This window comes from Stylophora pistillata, chromosome 12 (genome assembly GCF_964205215.1).
Source record: "Stylophora pistillata chromosome 12, jaStyPist1.2, whole genome shotgun sequence".
Lineage (NCBI taxonomy): Eukaryota > Metazoa > Cnidaria > Anthozoa > Scleractinia > Pocilloporidae > Stylophora > Stylophora pistillata.
Genome location: NC_142530.1, coordinates 12812148 through 12829574, shown reverse-complemented (window position 1 = coordinate 12829574; position 17427 = coordinate 12812148). Strand labels below are relative to the sequence as shown.

Sequence of the window (17427 nt, the reverse complement as noted above, 5' to 3'; positions counted from 1 at the left end):
GTCATCTCGGATAAGACGTGAAGCCGTAGGTCCCGTCTCCTGCAGGGTTATGGGTAGGACACGTAAATTTCCCATGCACGAGATTACTGTGTAGTGGATGTCCTCCCCGGGGTGGGATGGGTGGGAAGGTGAGATCGCTACACGGACTGAAGCGGCTGCCAGAGACGCCTGATAAAAATGCAGACGTCCGATCTCAACCTTACGATACTGTTAAGCGCGACTGAATATATCCACATAGAAGTCTGCGCTATATAAATTAAAAAATGTAAATGTAAATGTAGAAGAAATGAAGAAGGTAAATAATAAATGCGAAAATCGAAATAGGGAATAAAAACAAAGGAAGTGAGGGAGATCTACGAAGTTTAACATACACTACTTGTAAGCTCACTTTTTTACATCCATATGCAAGAAGGTCTGAATCCTCTTTATTTTCTGCCCTAAGCCTGAATTCAAAACATGTAAGACAATCATTACAACAAAAGTAGTAAGGGGTTATAGTTATAGCACTGCTAATCAGGCATAAAGCTGTGCAATATTTATAACAATCGGTTTAGACAGAAGCATATACATAACCTAGGTGATATGCTTCTGGTTAAAATAGTTTGTACCTTGCTCTTTTCTCTGCTGTTATTTCTTTCCCAGTAATGGAAGGCCGCCGAAAACTATCAACAGAGTAATATCATTTCGGTCCAGTAACTCCAGATATGATGAGAAAATATCCTGAACTCTATAGAAAATGAAAAATAATCAATGATACGGGGAAATCCGAAAGAAAGTGTCAAACACAAACTCACGTAAGCCATGTCCTCACCGTCGATCGTCGCCATGTTGCTGATAACTCAAAGAAATTGCCTTGTGAAGCCAACAAGAGGCATCGACTGCGGCTACGAGGCCTTCTAAAGACTGCAAATTGGTTTTTTCTGTTGCCGCTTTCAATAATGGAAGAAGGGTTTTAATTCCCATTCCAAAACTACTGAAATATACTAACTCTTGTGTATTATACTACACTCGGAGATGTTCACGCGACCGTATCGAGGATGTAATGAGCCGTTTCACATTTTTACCCATGATCCTATGCCAGGCACACCGTCTGACCTGAATCAGTTAGACCATTTTAACAAGTTGGACAATTTTAAGAGTTTTTGTGGATCATTTAATCACTTCGATTATTTCGTCAAGTTAGAGCATTTAACCAGTTTGACCCTTTTAACCAGTTGAATCATTTTAACTGGTTGAACCATTTTAACCAGTTGGACCATTTCATAAAGGTAGACCATTTTAACTGGTTCAACCATTTTAACCAGTTTTACCATTTGAACCAGTTGGATCATTTTAATCAGTAAGACCATTTTATCTAGTTATACCAATGTAACCCATTGGACTATTTTAACCATTTGGACCATTTTATCTTATTATACTATTTGAAACAGTTGGACCATTTTAATTACTAAGACTATCTAACCAGATTGACCATGAGCATTTTACTAGATTTGACCCTTTGAACTGGTTGAATTATTTTACAAGTTAGACCATTTCAACTGGTTGGAGCATTTTTTCTATTTTGGCCCTTTTAACGAGTTGTATCACTTTAACCAGTTGGACCATTTCCTTAAGTTACGACGTTTTAAACCATTTAAACTAGTTCCATCTCTTTTTCTTTGACCATTTTTATCAGGTAAGTCATTTGAACATGATCAACTATTTTAATCAAGTGGACCATTTTACGGTTTACGGTCGCTTCGTTCCATGGTCATTTCGTTCCAAGTCAGTTCGTTCCATCAAACGGTCACAAGTCAGTTCGTTCCACAAAATAGTTAGTTCGTTCCACGAAAGGGTCACTTCGTTCTACAGTACATTCACAATGTTTTACTTTTTAGTTTCTCTTCCAAAGTTGGGACTTAAATTCTAACCAAGGTCTGCCGTTCAATTCATACAACAGATATGTAGGACATTTTGAATTTTTCTGGAACCCAGTGCTAATCGTGTCTTACTAGCTAGGATAACTGTTCCTCATTGCTTTTATTTATTTGGTGGCTCCTAAAGGAGCCGTTTGTTTGTCTACGTGCTTATTGACATTTACTTTTCTTGTGCCCATTAAAAAACCGCCAGTAATCGGACTGCGATACGCCCGTCTCGCACCTAAGGTGTTGCCAGCGGAGACAATCATCGCATTGAAGATTTTCTCGATGGGGTCGAACTTGTTGTTTGCAGAAAGTGCACCTCGAAGACGTCGTGAATAAATCATTTGTGGATTGAAACACGTGTGACTGATTAAGCTACTCTTAGTTGTTCTTAATAAAGTGATCCTTTTGTACACAACCCCCGGATCGAACCGTTGAACTTCCAAGAAAACGAGCGATTTGATTGAAGATTGGTATTGTTTGTTTGCTTGTTTGTTTGTCTTTCTGCCTGTTTGTTTGTTTGTTTGCTTGTTTATTAAAGAAAATGTCTCACCTCTAATTAGCATATGTTCACATATCACGCGTGGTTTTAAAGGTGAGAAAAATATCAATCTTTGTGCGTGAATTTTAGAGGATAATATTACAAAAGGAAAACAAAACGTTTTCGCAGGGGTTTAAAGTTTTAACTGCATTAATGATAAAAAGGTAAAGTAATGATGAAAGTAAAGTTTTTAAGGAAGAAACATCAACTGTACGGTCTGCTGGGTGATCGCATGATAAGAGATTGAGGCGAGTGTTCAAACGGCAAATTTGAATTGCACAACAAGGCGAGTTGTATTTGCTATTTGAATTGCACAACAAGACCAGGTATATTCGCTATTATGTTCTAGCTACTTTGACCTTTTTTGACTTCTGTCATTTCCAGCGATTTGTTTGTGGAACAAAGTGACTCTTTCGTGGAGCGAACCAACTATTTTGTAGAACAAAGGGACCGCTTGGAACGAAGCGACCGGATACAATTTTAACCAGTTAGATCACCACCACCAGTCGAACCAGCTTCTTTAGTTAATCCGTTTTAATCGGTGAGACCATTTGTTAGACCATTTCAACCCCATGGACCGTTTACCGTGTCGACCAGGTGGAACAAGTTATCTAGCTAAATTATTTGTATCGCTTAGACCCTAATGGATCATTCCGTGTAATTAAACCATTTTCACTAGTATGACCATATTAAGACCATTTCAACAAGTTTGACCATTTTAGCAAGTTTGATTTCTTTCTCTAGTAAGACCATTTCAAGCGATTGGACCATTTTTCTAGGCTTCCATCATTTTAGCCACTTGGACCTTTTTTTATGGGTTTGACAATTTTTACTGGTTGAATTAGCTTATCTAAATATACTGTCTTATGTATATATGCACGATCCTTCGCAGTAAAGCACTATTTGAACAATGTACTGTCTATTAATCCGATTAAAACGGATTAACTAAAGAAGCTGGTTCGACTGGTGGTGGTGATCTAACTGGTTAAAATTGTATCCGGTCGCTTCGTTCCAAGCGGTCCCTTTGTTCTTATAGTGCTTTACTGCGAAGGATCGTGCATATATGCATATCTATACTGTCTTACGCAGTTAGATCATCCAGTCTAGTCAGACAATTTTACGCTGTTGGAACATTTTATCTGGCTACCCCCTCCATAACCAATTTCACCATTTTAGCAAGTTGGACCATTTTATCTAGTTTGACCATTTTAAGCAGCTGGATAATTATGTGCAGTGGGAACTTGCCACCGGTTTGTTTAGGACTAGTTGGACAATTTCAACTGATTTGACGGTTTTAACTGGATGGATCATTTCAACCGTCCGAGCCACGTTCTCTAGTTATACCATTTTAACTGGTGTGACCATTTTAGTACTTTGAACTTATTAGTGTGTTGGATCATTTTAACCATTGGACCATATTCCCTAGTCCAGCTGATTGGACCAGTTTACCTTGTTAGACAATTTTTTACTTTGTGTAAGACGTTATAGAATAGACTTTGAGTATGAAGCTGTCGCAAAAGTCGTGCTATCTTTTCGATTCATATATCTGGTGGTTATTGCAGCGCATAAATCGTACCACTCTGTATAATAGAGGAATTCATAATATTTTAATTTTTGGACATAGGGTTTTACATGGGCCGGCTCCTGAATAAATTTTCTAAGTTATTTACATTGCGAAATTATACCATTCGTTTGCTTGGAGATAACATTCTTATGATACCTGGAGTAAATACCGCTAGTTATGGTCTGACTGCTGTACCTTTCGCAGTTGATTTTTCTTCCCTAAGTTTGAATAATTTTATTGTATTTATTGCTAGTCCTCTTTATAAAATTACTGAATAATATGGAATAATACCGATTAATAATTGATACATTACCTACGTATTGTAGTGTTTATTTTTTTTTAGGATTTTCAGTTATTCTTTATTATTCGGAGATATTAGCATGAATTCCTACCTTCAATTGGAATATAAATAGAGTTTATTGTATTTTTGTATGGTGGTGTATGAGAAACAGGCTCTAAAGTCTACAATTCGACAGTGAAAATAGGCCCACTCATAGATGTAGAGATCTCTTTTGTCGCGCGACATGAGCAATGTCATTTCTCGTCTTCAAGTTTCTTTTTGCGTATGTGTGCGGCTGCCAACTTGCTATATTTTACACATTTGGCAACTGATTTAACATGTTTTGAGGCTTTTGCAGGTTTAATTCGGCTGATTTTTCTTGGTTTGAAGTTTTACAGGTTTCATTAGATTTGACCTTTCTTTTTGTTATGCAATTACCCGAGCAATTTCGCTCCTGGTTCGGCTGCGTAAATCGCATTAGTCAGAATTTTAACGCAACGTTACTGGCCTGGGCACAGATGAAGTTTTTTACTTCAATTTGCCCATCATCCTCGGAAATATTCAGCTGTTAGTTTACCGGACTTTTAATAAATACCGTTTTAAAAGTCATCCTTTACCATTTGTCAATTAATGTCAATTGTTTTTAATGTTAATAGTCAACTGGCCATGTAAGGGTACGTCAGACAATATTGGAAGGACATCGTAAAATTACCGTATTTTTACCCTGGACGTGCCGCAGTTTTTTATCGAACAAAATGGGATAAATATAAAAGCTTGGGGCGTGGCCTATTCGTGAGTACAAGTGTTTTGATATCTCATTATTATGCACGCTAGCTCAAAGTTTTACGCTTCATATTGTTGCGTTTTCTTTGCAACGCGATAATCTTTCTTTACATAATTTTATTCTGCTTGAAAGTGATAACGAACCCCTTAAACTCGTGCATCGAAACGAAATACCTAAAATATATTATTTTTGACGGCAGGTTTCCTTTCTTTTTTTTTCCTTTTTTCCTACGTGAGGTTAAAGATATGCAGCAGTCAATTACACAAATTTTGCAAAGTACATGATTATTCTCGTACGTCTAAAGTTTAAAAAATGTTTGTACTGACGGATCAAGCCGCTAATGCTGACATAACTGAGATAATTGAATTTAATAAATCAGTCAATGACCTTCAAAAGTTCCTACTCTCGTGTTTCCATTTTGGTGGAAAAAGAGTAATCAATGAATTATTGGTAATTATCTTTGACCTAAGCTTAGCAGCACACTTCCAAAACGCTCACCCGTGTCGTGACAATAACATGACAGAAATAGTGAGTCAGGGGTTTTCTTTTTCTTAATACAGATAGAACTATCCCTGGGAAAGCGCTAAGTCCTCGATGTGCTCATGTTTTATCTCAAGTGTTTAAAGTTTTTTCTCATAACTCTGTCTCATCTTATACAATCGTGTAACTTAATTCATGAGCCACGTGTACGAGATTCGGACCCATTTTCATTTTCGCAGTGCGTAATTGAAGATGGTAACGTGTCTTAAGATGTAATGTAAAGACTGGTAGTATAGCAGTGGAAATGCGTGATCTCTGGTTGAAAGGCTGACTCTGTAACTAAGAATGACTCTAACTCCACAGTCAAACGATTAACAAACACTTCTTTTTACAACATTGACTTGATACGTTATTGATAACGATGGAGTAAAGACGACTGGACATTGGTGGAGTCGGGGTTCTTAAAAACGCAACGAACGAATCGAGTTACTCTACAACCACGTGACCAAACAAATTTAGTCAACAACCAATTGGGTATATGACGAACAGAGTACAATACTGAGAAAAATACAGTTATTAGTTAAAAATACAATTAATTACAGTGTGAAACATGGAGAAAAGAACAGGCATTACACCGAGATACTATTTTATGAACGTTTATTGACTTTTTGTATGCTTGAACATTCATCTCCAGAAGGTGTGTGATAATGAATGCAAGTAACTTTAAAAGTAGGCTTAAAGGAAGACTGCTAACAACTACGATAGAAAATAAATGGAGTACCCGTCGATAGCCTTGGTAGATTAAAAAATCCCAAGGCCGGGACCAATACCCCCTCTCTTGGTCCTATTGCTTCCTTTTAATGTGTACAGCGGCTAATCGCCACTTTGATTATGTCCCCCACTTTTTCTTATAGATAACCTTTGCAATAACATTTTGAGCTTTGAGGTTGGTCACTCCATAGGTAGCACAAACGGTTACATCCAAGCTACAGTAAAGGTATGAAGATTTTTAGGGGAACAGTTTTATTAGAGAACCGAAAGCATGTCACGCATTTGAAGGAGAAAAATAGCTTCCTCGATTCGAATCAATATTGCATCCTTTTTTTTTCTGGCGTGTGGTTTAATTTTATTCATAGCGATAGCGCTAGACTACGCGCTCCTTAACCACCATCGACCCCTCCCAGAACTTGAACTTATATAACTTTCGGCCTGACAGCAAAGAAGCTTTTAAAGAGTCGCTTTCGGTTGATCCTAAGGTGTCGGATACAAAGTGGTCGGATACAAGGGCGGACACAAAGCAAAACAATGGATCATCTTAATCTCAATCTTCCAAAACAACGAAGAATCGCCAAAGCAAATCGAGCAAGAAAAAGCCGCCAAACAAGAGTTCTCAGAACAGCTCTTATACTCTTAACCACAACCAAGAGAGATCCTCGCCGACCACCGTCATTATTGGCGATTCTATTATCAGAAACATTCAAGGGTGGCAATTAGGGAAAGAAGTCGGCCACCGGGTTGTTGTAAAGTCCTTCGCGGGAGCTACAACAAGGGATATGTCACATTATGTGAAACCAACACTGGACAAGAAGCCGGACCAGATCATTTTATATGCTGGTACTAACGACCTTGGAAAACTATCCCCAAGCGAAATCGCCGATAACATCGTTGACCTAGTGAGGGAAATTGAAAGCTCCACGGACGCCCAAGTAATAATATCAGAGCTGGTCACAAGATCGGACCTCTCAGATAGCGGCGATGTTGATGCAGTCAACAAAAGGCTTCGAAAATTCTGCAATCAGCGACAGCGGCACTTCATACGCCACGATGACATTCACTCAACGGATTTAAATAGAGGAGGACTTCATCTTGGTGAGACAGGTATTGCCAAAATGCATAACAACTTCGCGAATAAGTTAGATGAATGTAGTTGACCTACTCGCCGTCCGTTTAATTCAGAGCGTAATCGCGACCTTGGAAATCTAATCGTTTCTCACGAGATTCTCCCGTGTAAACGGGGCTTTAAATTGGCCTCGCTAAATATCAATAGTCTTTCTGCACATATTGACGAACTAAGAATTTTGCTTTCCGGCAGACCTATGGATATCTTAGCCACAAATGAAATTAAATTGGATGACACAATAAGCGATAATGAAATTCATATTTCTGGCTATGAATCTATTCGTAGCGATCGCTCTACCAACGGTAGGTCTGGAGGGGGTGTTTGTTTTTTTATTCGTTCCGAAATCAATTATTCTGTTCGCTCTGATCTAATATGTGAACGCATAGAAAGTCTGACTGTCGAAATCAAGAAGCCCAGATCAAGGCCGTTTGCCGTTATGACCTGGTATAGACCCCCTGATTCTTCAATTGACCTTTTTAGACCATTTGAAGAACGTATTGGAAAACTAGACTCAGAAAATATCGAATATTACGTCTTAGGAGATCTGAATTGTAATATGGCCGCGCCTAAGTTTGACAAAAGTACAAATATCTTATCTAATATTGCTGAAGTTTACGGCCTTGACCAGTTAATAACCGAACATACTAGAATTACCGACAAATCATGTACTCTAATTGATCTAATTTTACAAATACTCCGGATAGGGTCGTCTGCTCAGGGGCCTCACATATAGGCATCAGCGATCACAGTTTAGTTTACGCTTTTCGTAAAGTTTCTATAGAATCGACAACGAATAAGCATACTACCCTGAGATATAGGAAATTTAAGAATTTTAACTCTGATCACTTTCGTAACGATATATGTCAACAGGATTGGAGTAGCATCGAAAGCTATTCTGATCCTAATTTAATGTGGGCTGCATGGAAACAACTATTCCTGGAATGTGTAAACAAGCATGCCCCACTTCATGTAAAACGGGCGCGCGCCTCAAAGTCACCTTGGATTACACCTTACTTAAAGAAACGAATGCATGACAGAGATATTCTTAAATTGAAAGCATCGCGTTCTAAGGATGCTAATGACTTGCTACAGTTTAAAAAATGTCGCAACCTAGTTAATAACGAAATTAAAAAAGCAAAAGAGCTCTAATATAAAAGGGCATTAGATGAAAACGAAGGCAATTCACGCCAGACCTGGAGGATTGTAAATGAGCTCACGTCGAGGAAAACTAATAATTTTTCCATATAAGAAATCAAAAGCAATGGTAACTCTGTTTACGGCCCTCCTGAGCTGGCCGATGCCTTCAACAATCGCTTTTCTTCTATTGGACCTAAGCTTGCTAGCCAGATTTATTCTAATAATAGCCATCACACCTACATTACCTTGAGGGAACAGACAAATGTTTTGAGTTAAAATGTATTAATCCTTCTAAAGTGTTCTCACTTTTGTCTAAGCTTTGTAAATGGAAAGCCACAGGCTTAGATATGATATCTTCGCGACTTCTTAGGGAGTGCGCCGATCTGATAGCTGATCCTATGTGTTCTATTTTTAATCAGTCCATCAGATCAGGTGTTTTCCCTCAGGAATGGAAATGCGCAAAGGTTATTCCACTTTTCAAAGAGGGAGATCACTCCGACTTAAACAATTATCGCCCAATTTCTATCGTCCCTATAGTAGCTAAGGTGTTTGAGCGTATCATTTACGACCAGGTTTACGGTTATCTCACTGAAAACGATTTCCAGCGAACAATCTGGTTTTCGTTCGCTCCATTCAACTGTTACTGCCTTGTTGGAGGTCACAAACAATTGGGCCTTCAACATTGATAAAGGCAGTATAAATGCAGTTGTTGTTCTCGACCTAAAAAAGGCTTTTGATACCGTTGACCATACAATTCTTATGTCTAAATTATTCGAATATGGTATCCGCGGTATCGCTTATGAATGGTTTAGGTCATACCTAGATAATCGCAATCAACAATGTTTCGTAAATGCTTCGCTCTCAATTAGTCAAGTTAATAATATTAAAAAATAATATTAAAATTTATAGTGCGCAAATTCCATAAAATGTTCAAATGCGCATTACAAGATTAAAAATTACCATTAAAATAGACTTACAATAATTTTAAGAAACAATTAAAAGTAAACTTAGAATGGCTAAAAAAAAGCTATAAAAATGCACTACGAAAAAGGTGAGTCTTAAGTTTAGCTTTAAAAATATTTACTGTTCCTGCGCTCCTAATATCCAGCGGTAGTTCGTTCCATAGTTTCGGAGCAGCACAGGTAAAGGAACGGTCCCCCAGTGTAGCTTTCGATTTAAATGATGGATGGCTAAGTAAAAGCTTATCGCTGGAATTTCTTAAATTATATTTGGAGGGGGGTCTAAGGGAAATAAGAGAGGATAGATAAGAAGGGGCTAAAAAATTAAGAATCTTAAAAGTAATTAACAATATTTTAAACTCAATTCTATATCTAATTGGTAACCAGTGTAACTTAAAAATTAAGGGCGTAATATGACAAAATTTCTGTTCTTTAAGAATAAGTCTGGCACAAGCATTCTGTACTTGTTGCAGCTTATTCAACAAGCAGTCCGGTAGTCCATATAAGAGGCCATTACAATAGTCCAGGCGGCTCGTTATGAATGCATGGACAAGAGTTTCAGTTGACTGCTGTGAAAGGTACTTTCTGATCCGACGAATATTATAAATGTAGTAAAATGAAGAGGCACAAATTTTCGTGATGTGTGTTGCCATGGAGAGCCTTGAATCAAACCAAGTTCTCCGCAAGGAACAATTCTAGGACCTTTGATTTTTGTTTTATACATAAATGATCTTCCTAATTGCCTGTCTAATACAGTTGCACGTATGTATGCCGACGATACTCACCTGACCTTTGCCAGTAACAATATAGAAATGATCAATGAAGTTATGAATCACGACCTATCATGTTAATACATGGCTCACTGCAAACAAATTGACTCTAGATTGATCTAAAACTGAATTCATGTTAATTGGATCGCGGCAAAGGATAGGTACTTACGATACTTCCCCTAAACTAATCATAGGTGGTGACTTAATTAAACAAGTTAGCTCGGTTAAATCTCTGGGTGTGCATATAGACGAAAACCTTTCATGGAATATGCACATTGAAAAAATAGCCAAGAAAACCGCATCGGGCATTGGAGCAATTAAACGTTGTAGGCCTTTTGTTAACCGAACCACGCTTGAGTCCGTCTTCAATGCCTTAGTTCAACCATACTTTAATTACTGCAGCGAGATCTGGGGGCATTGTAACAAGGGTCTTTCGAATGAGCTCCAAAAGTTGCAAAACCGGGGTACCCGTACTCTGACCTTCTCCAGTTATGACACAAGCGCTGATCCTTTACCTTGTCGCCTTGTGGCGCGGTATATGATTGTTTTCATAAATACTAAAACAGTGATGAAATAGCACAAAAAGATCATTTAACTCATTTATTGCTCTAACGATTACAATATTTACGGGTGGAAATCCCCTGCGCGTTCATTCGAAGTTTGAGTACCAGATCAGTGTCGGCCTTCGAAACTTCGATTTTGACTCCTTTAAGCCGCCAAGGACGTAAAAAATATCGTATGACCTGATACGAATTTCTTTTTTTCATAAATGAGATAAATCGTATCGTATCGTATCGTATCGCCCTTTTTGGGCAGCCATGCGAAGTAGGTGAGAGTGAATGCTTGCAACGTTCCCTGCTTACCAATCATGGCTTCAAGGTGTGCAGGCATTAATTCTGTGGAAAAAGAAATCGAATTTATCTCAAGTTTCTGAATATTCTTCGGCCACAGTTCATTCAGGTAGTTTGGCCCCAGATTATCAACATGGCCGGCGAGCAATATCGCTTTTTATGCTTTACCCGCTTTTTAAAACCACAACTTCTTAAAAATAGTGCTGCATATCCTGAAGCTTGCTTTACTGGGCCTTAAGACAATCACAAACTCAAGGTTGGAGTTAATTGGCTATGAACAAAGGCCCATAGACGCTTTAATAAGAACTTTTATAATTTCCAACTTAACTTAAACTTACACTGGAAAACTTTTTCCTGGCCCAGAAAGGGCGAGGGCCCAAAACACGCCCAGAGTGATTGCTGTCCTTGCTAGTCTGCCCTATATCCTACAGTAAGATTAAGCCTAAGTATATATCCACAACTCTGAGGCTGATCATAACCACTGCCCTTGCAAGTCGAATGATCAGCCCAAGTAACTTCCCCAGCAAGCCACCTGTGTACATATGAAAATACGAGATGAAAATAAGATGATAAGGAAGGAATCCGAATATATTTTTGAAAAGCATTGGACTTCCAACGGCCCAAAGCCCTGATCCGGGCATCAGACATTCCAGCCTATGCAGCATAAGAAGCAGCCCCTATCCGAAAACTGTGACCCTTGTATCTAGATGGATCGAGACCACAATATTTAAAGGCAATGGAGAGATTGTCGGTAAACTGAGTTCTACTGACAGCGGGACCATCAGCTAAAATAAAAAGGGGGCCTGGCGTACGCCCTCTAACAGACAAATATTCCAACATCAGATGCACTGGACAAAACTGAATTTGACGGTTAATCACCAAAGAAAAGGGTCGCTGGCTATAGTTATGCTTAAAATCCAAAAAGTGCACTTCAGGGCCACAACTTTTTGATTCTTATCCACCAACTGCACCAGCTGATGAAGCTGCAGGGGAGATCCACCCCCATGGAGCCGGACAAGGGGATTTCACCAATCCTCAGGCAGACAAAAAATGCAAACGAGTACATTGCACGAAACAGACAAATCTCATAAGGTGAACGAGAAAGATGAATGGTGGACTCTAAAAGCCTATGGAGTATGGGCAGAGTGATTGGCAGCCTACTATCTAAACGAGAACCAAGTTTACCATATCCCTTGAGCATCTGGGTGACAAAAAAGACCTTAGTGGGATCCGCAAACCCTGATAACTTGTGACAATAGCCTAAGGCAGAGACGTAAGTAGGCACAGTGGAAGGAGCATAATGATGGTTATACATGTAAGCAATAAAAGGGCTAAGATGGAAGGGGAAATTGGAAAACTTGTTAAAACACCAGGGAATGTAACATGCAAAAACAAATGAAAAAGCTTCCAGGCATGTTGATAAGTTGGAAGCGACGAAGGTTGAAGGTTGGATCTCAAAAGCGAAGACATTACGGGTGCCAGTTCTGAGGTTGCAGATGTATAGGAATGTCTGTTGGGCTGTGTTCCATATGGGATGGTGCTAAACGTTGGAAAGTCTCGACCTGTAACCGGGAGAGAGAGTCCGCAAGAGTGTTATGCACTCCCCGGACATGTTTTGCTCTAAAAAGGACGTTTTTGCGTAAACAAACCAAGACCAGTGCTCGCATAAAAAACATTAAGGCCTTATCTTTGTATGACTGCTTATTTATAGCATGGACGAGGGCCTCATTGTCGGTGAAAAAAGAATACAGCGGTTTTGCATCTCATGCCCCTAAAGGTGTAAGCTTAGCACAATTGGGTAAAATTCCGAAAAAGAAATATTTTTGTGTAACCAATGTGCAGGCCATTTCCCATAGCACCATTTGCTGCCGAAAACTGCACCAAAGCCTAATGCTCCTGCAACATCTGTATAAAGCTGAAGTTTGTCAGACCTAGACCAAGTGTCTTCAAGAAAGAAAGTTCGGCCAGTAAAATTGGTCAAAAAGGATTGCCAAAGCTGCAAATCTAATTTAACCTCCTTAGTTAGCCGTGTAAAGTGGTATGGGAACCGGATCCCAAGATTGAGATCAATCAGGCGGCGTAAAAAGGCCCTACCTGGTACAACCACAGAACAGGCAAAATTCAGCAAACCCGTCAAGGACTGGACTTCCTTTAAAGTAACTTTTTTTCGTGTTAAAAAGTCCGAAATAGTGCCAATACATTTTTTCAAGTTTGTCCAGAGGTAGACGGGCCTCAAAAGAAAAAGAATCTAGTTCGATGCCAGCAAATGAAAGTGTGGTAGCAGGACCACAAGTCTTTTCTGGTGCTATCGGAATGCCAAGGTATGTGCAAAGGTCAAGAAATAACTGCAACTGGCCCTGGCATAGCTTTTGGGAAGGGGAAATAATAAGAAAATCATCAAGCAAATGAATTATGTGGTCAATTTTCAATTTCCCCCGGGCAATCCATTCTACAGCAGAACTCAGGGTCTCAAAGGTTCTACAGCTACTAGAACATCCCATTGGTATGCAACGGTCGTAGTAATATAAACCCCTCCAACGGATACCAAGCAAACCATGATCCTGGGGACGAATGGGAATCCTAAATCCTAAAAGCATTTTTGATGTCTGTTTTGGCAAGGATACACCCTGGTCCTGCAACCTAATATGCTGGATGGCATCAGAAATTGTTGCATATGACATACTACAATGTTCTGGGGAGACGCCATCATTAACAGAGGAACCCCTGGGGTAAGATAAGTGATGTATCAACCTAACTTCCCTTAGGTGTCGTCCCTCAGGCACGACACCTAAGGGAGAAACTCTAAATGGACGAAAGGGGAGCTTATGAAAAGGGCCAGCCAAACGACCAGCCTCGCATTCCTTGTTAAGTTTGGCATCAACTACCTCTGGGTTATCCCGGGCTGAAAGTAATTTGGCAGCATCAGACGAGACTCTAACACCTTCATAATGCAGTGGAAAACCCTCTCTAAAACCCTTTGAGAGAAATTCTGCTATGGAATGGCTGTACCCAGAAAGAAGAAACTCTAACCGATCAACCTGTACAGGGGTTGGTAAACTACGATGGTGTGGGCTTGGGCTTGGCATGCAGGGGCTTGAAAGGCTGAGGCTGCTTTTCAGAGGGTCTACCTTGGGCACGTAAAATTACAACGGCTAGCTTGATGAAGACCATCGCATTTAAAGCACTGATGTTTAAAATTACAGCCAGTAGCACACTCTACACCCCGATTAAACTTAAAGCAGTACCCTTTAGGAAGAATAGGATTTGCCTTTTCGGTTGCATAGAGGTCGGTTGGAACTGAGACTTTTTAAAGGTGGAGTGTTGTGTTCGCATCCACAACTCCCGATGAATACTGCTCCAAGGGAATGACGCTGGCTGCGTCTGCCGAAGAAAACGAAAATTTTCGTCTTAAAAACTGCCAATGGAAGCCCCGGAATGCCAAGTCTTGCACCACCTTCCCGTATTTCATGGGGGCGGGGGCCTGATGAGGAAATCTGCTGGTGTATATTCCAACAAAAACGCGAAAACAGCTCAACCATGTTTCAATTGATAAGATTTTCCTAGATTTGTTGACAGGTTCAAGGCAAAGAGAAGGAAATGGTCCCTTCTCAGAACTAGATAGAGTCACTTGATATTTACTTTCAGTTATTGGATGGGCCAACAGCGCGCCAAATTCTATAAATTCGTTCGAATTTATCTCAAGTTTCTGAATATTCTTCGGCCACAGTTCATTCAGGTAGTTCGGCCCCAGATTATCAACATGGCCGGCGAGCAATATCGCTTTTTACCGCCGGTGCTGTTATTTATGGTGGTCAATACAATATGTCTATCAGCAGCCTCAATTAATCACCGACCTCGGCTACTCCAGAAGCTGAGATAAAGTCCACAAAGAGGTGCAAAAGACTAAAAGTACTCGATTCCGATTCAGAGCAGGGAACGTTTTGTTAGTTTGTAAGCTTATGTGAGCTAATATTTTCAGGAACTCCTTAATTGTCAAACGTACTGAGTCTAAATTTCTTTGAACGGGCACTGGAATCATTTCAGTTGAGATGAATTATTTTAAAAGTACAATTACGCCTATTTAAGCATATTCGAAGTCAGTATTTTAGGCGTCTTGACAGTATTAATTGGGTCTGAATAAAAGAGACATCGAGTTTGGGACTTCCTTGTCTTTTGTGGTCAGTTGCCTGTGGTTTAAAGTTACAAACATTTGTAATGTCTCAGTTCTAATATAATAAAAAATGCTTCAATGTTAGTTCGGTTGTGCAATTTTTATTCACTTATTGTGAAGAATCGCTTAAGTAAAAACCATGCGCGCTTACCAACCATGAATAAATCTACAAATATCAAATTGAAAGATGTTCTCATTATACCTCCTATCGTGCTAAAGTATGGTCATCCTGAGTTTCGAGGTACCACTGTAAGGTCCCTGTGATGATCATCCGCTATCTTATTTGATCTCGTGACTAATTGTCCATCTGAAGCACTTAATTTCAGTAAAATGGGAAGCAAGAAGAGGATAGGTGTGTGGTGTCATGTGGAAAATACATGTCTATGATCATCGACACTTAATCGATACTTAGTATACACTGACACTTTGTCAACATTCTGTTGATACCTGATCGGTATTCAGTAGCGCTGGGTCGGCTGCTACGTCTGTTGACGTAGCAGCCGACCCAGTCGGCTCCTTGGTCGGTTTTTACCTTCTTTGAGGGAAGTCAATGAGTGTCTCTGACCTCAAATCTTTCGCAGAGTTTTTGAGTTTTGTTTCTGATTTCACATAATGGAGTGACGGTATATCCCTCTATCATGCTATTTTGTTCTAAAGAGTCATCCTGATAATATTTGCTTTGAAAATATGTTCTTAAGATTCCTTGAATGCAAACAGATATTCGTTCCAGTTTGAATTTGCCTACATTTTCCCTGCTGGTCTGCACCACTAAATTGACACTAAAAGAAGACGTGGAGGTAAAAGGTTGTGGAAATAAGACATTAAAAATCGTCAGAATGGAGTATGCAAACTTTTTAGTCGGGCGACCAACTAGAGGTTTACCGTCGGGTTTCTCCACAAAGTTCAGTCACGTGCAATGGGGAATACATCAGACACGTAATAACGGCGCAAGCTTCTTTCCACGATGTCGAAGATGGCGGATATGTCGACTATGTTAACAAATGGTGTCATCTTTTCTACGCTCGAACTTACAGACCCACGCCACAGGCTTACCATCTTAAATATCTGTGGTTTCGGGTTTCTATGGTAATGGGTTCCAGTGGCATTTACATAGCCGTTACGAATGTAGTTCAAATATATTGCCTCTAGAATCTGTCCCTAGTGGTCAGTGTTCAAAAAAATTCAGCTCCGAATAAAGATTAATAGTTCATTACTCGTTTGGAAGTGTTTTTTTCTGCCAGGAAGCCTCAAAATCGCTCGTTTGGGGCTTTTAAAGTTCGACGGTTAATTCGGCTCGCTCTCCATAGTGAAGAAATGCGACAAGGCAGGCAGCTTAGGCCACTTTTTTATTTGCCCATATTTTTTAGTGTTTACTGTTAAATTAGCCATTTTTTTAATGTTTACTGTTCTTGAAAAAAATAGTGTTTAGTGTTTGAAAGGTACGGTGGCTCAGAAGGCTCAACGCAAACAAAAAATATACTGCAGCAAATAAAAAATATACTGCAGCAAATAAAAATATACTGCAGCAAATAAAAAAATCAGAACGCAAAGAAAAAAAATACTGCAGCAAATAAAAAAATTAAACGCAAACAAAAAATACTGCAGCAAATAAAATATGCAACGCAAACAAAAAAAAAAGAAAACGCAAACAAAAAAAATTGAAACGCAACGCCAAGGAAGACTGGGTAATAGTTCTTAGTTTCCCGCCAAAACAGCATGAACTGGAACTCGCTTCTGGCTATCGACGAAAGCGATCTGCGTAGGATTATAGAAGATTACTTTCATCAAGGGTATGAAAATAGAGTTATTATCGATTTTTTAAAGGAGCAGCATGGTACTGTCATAAGTTCGCTGCAAAACATGGTTTCGGAAAGGTGAACAAGCAAAGGATGGAACGAGTGTTGGCGGGAAACTAAGAACTATTACCCAGTCTTCCTTGGCGTTGCGTTCCAATTTTTTTTGTTTGCGTTTTCTTTTTTTTTTTGTTTGCGTTGCATATTTTATTTGCTGCAGTATTTTTTGTTTGCGTTGCATTTTTTATTTGCTGCGGTACTTTTTTCTTTGCGTTTTGATTTTTTTATTTGCTGCA

General features: G+C 39.4%; 2 pseudogenes; both read right to left on the bottom strand.

The window, feature by feature from the left end:
• Positions 1–11575: 11575 nt before the first annotated feature.
• LOC148718849 (uncharacterized) lies at positions 11576–12736 on the bottom strand (annotated as a pseudogene).
• A 521-nt stretch (positions 12737–13257) lies between these two features.
• On the bottom strand, positions 13258–15496 carry LOC148718848 (uncharacterized; annotated as a pseudogene).
• Positions 15497–17427: the final 1931 nt, after the last annotated feature.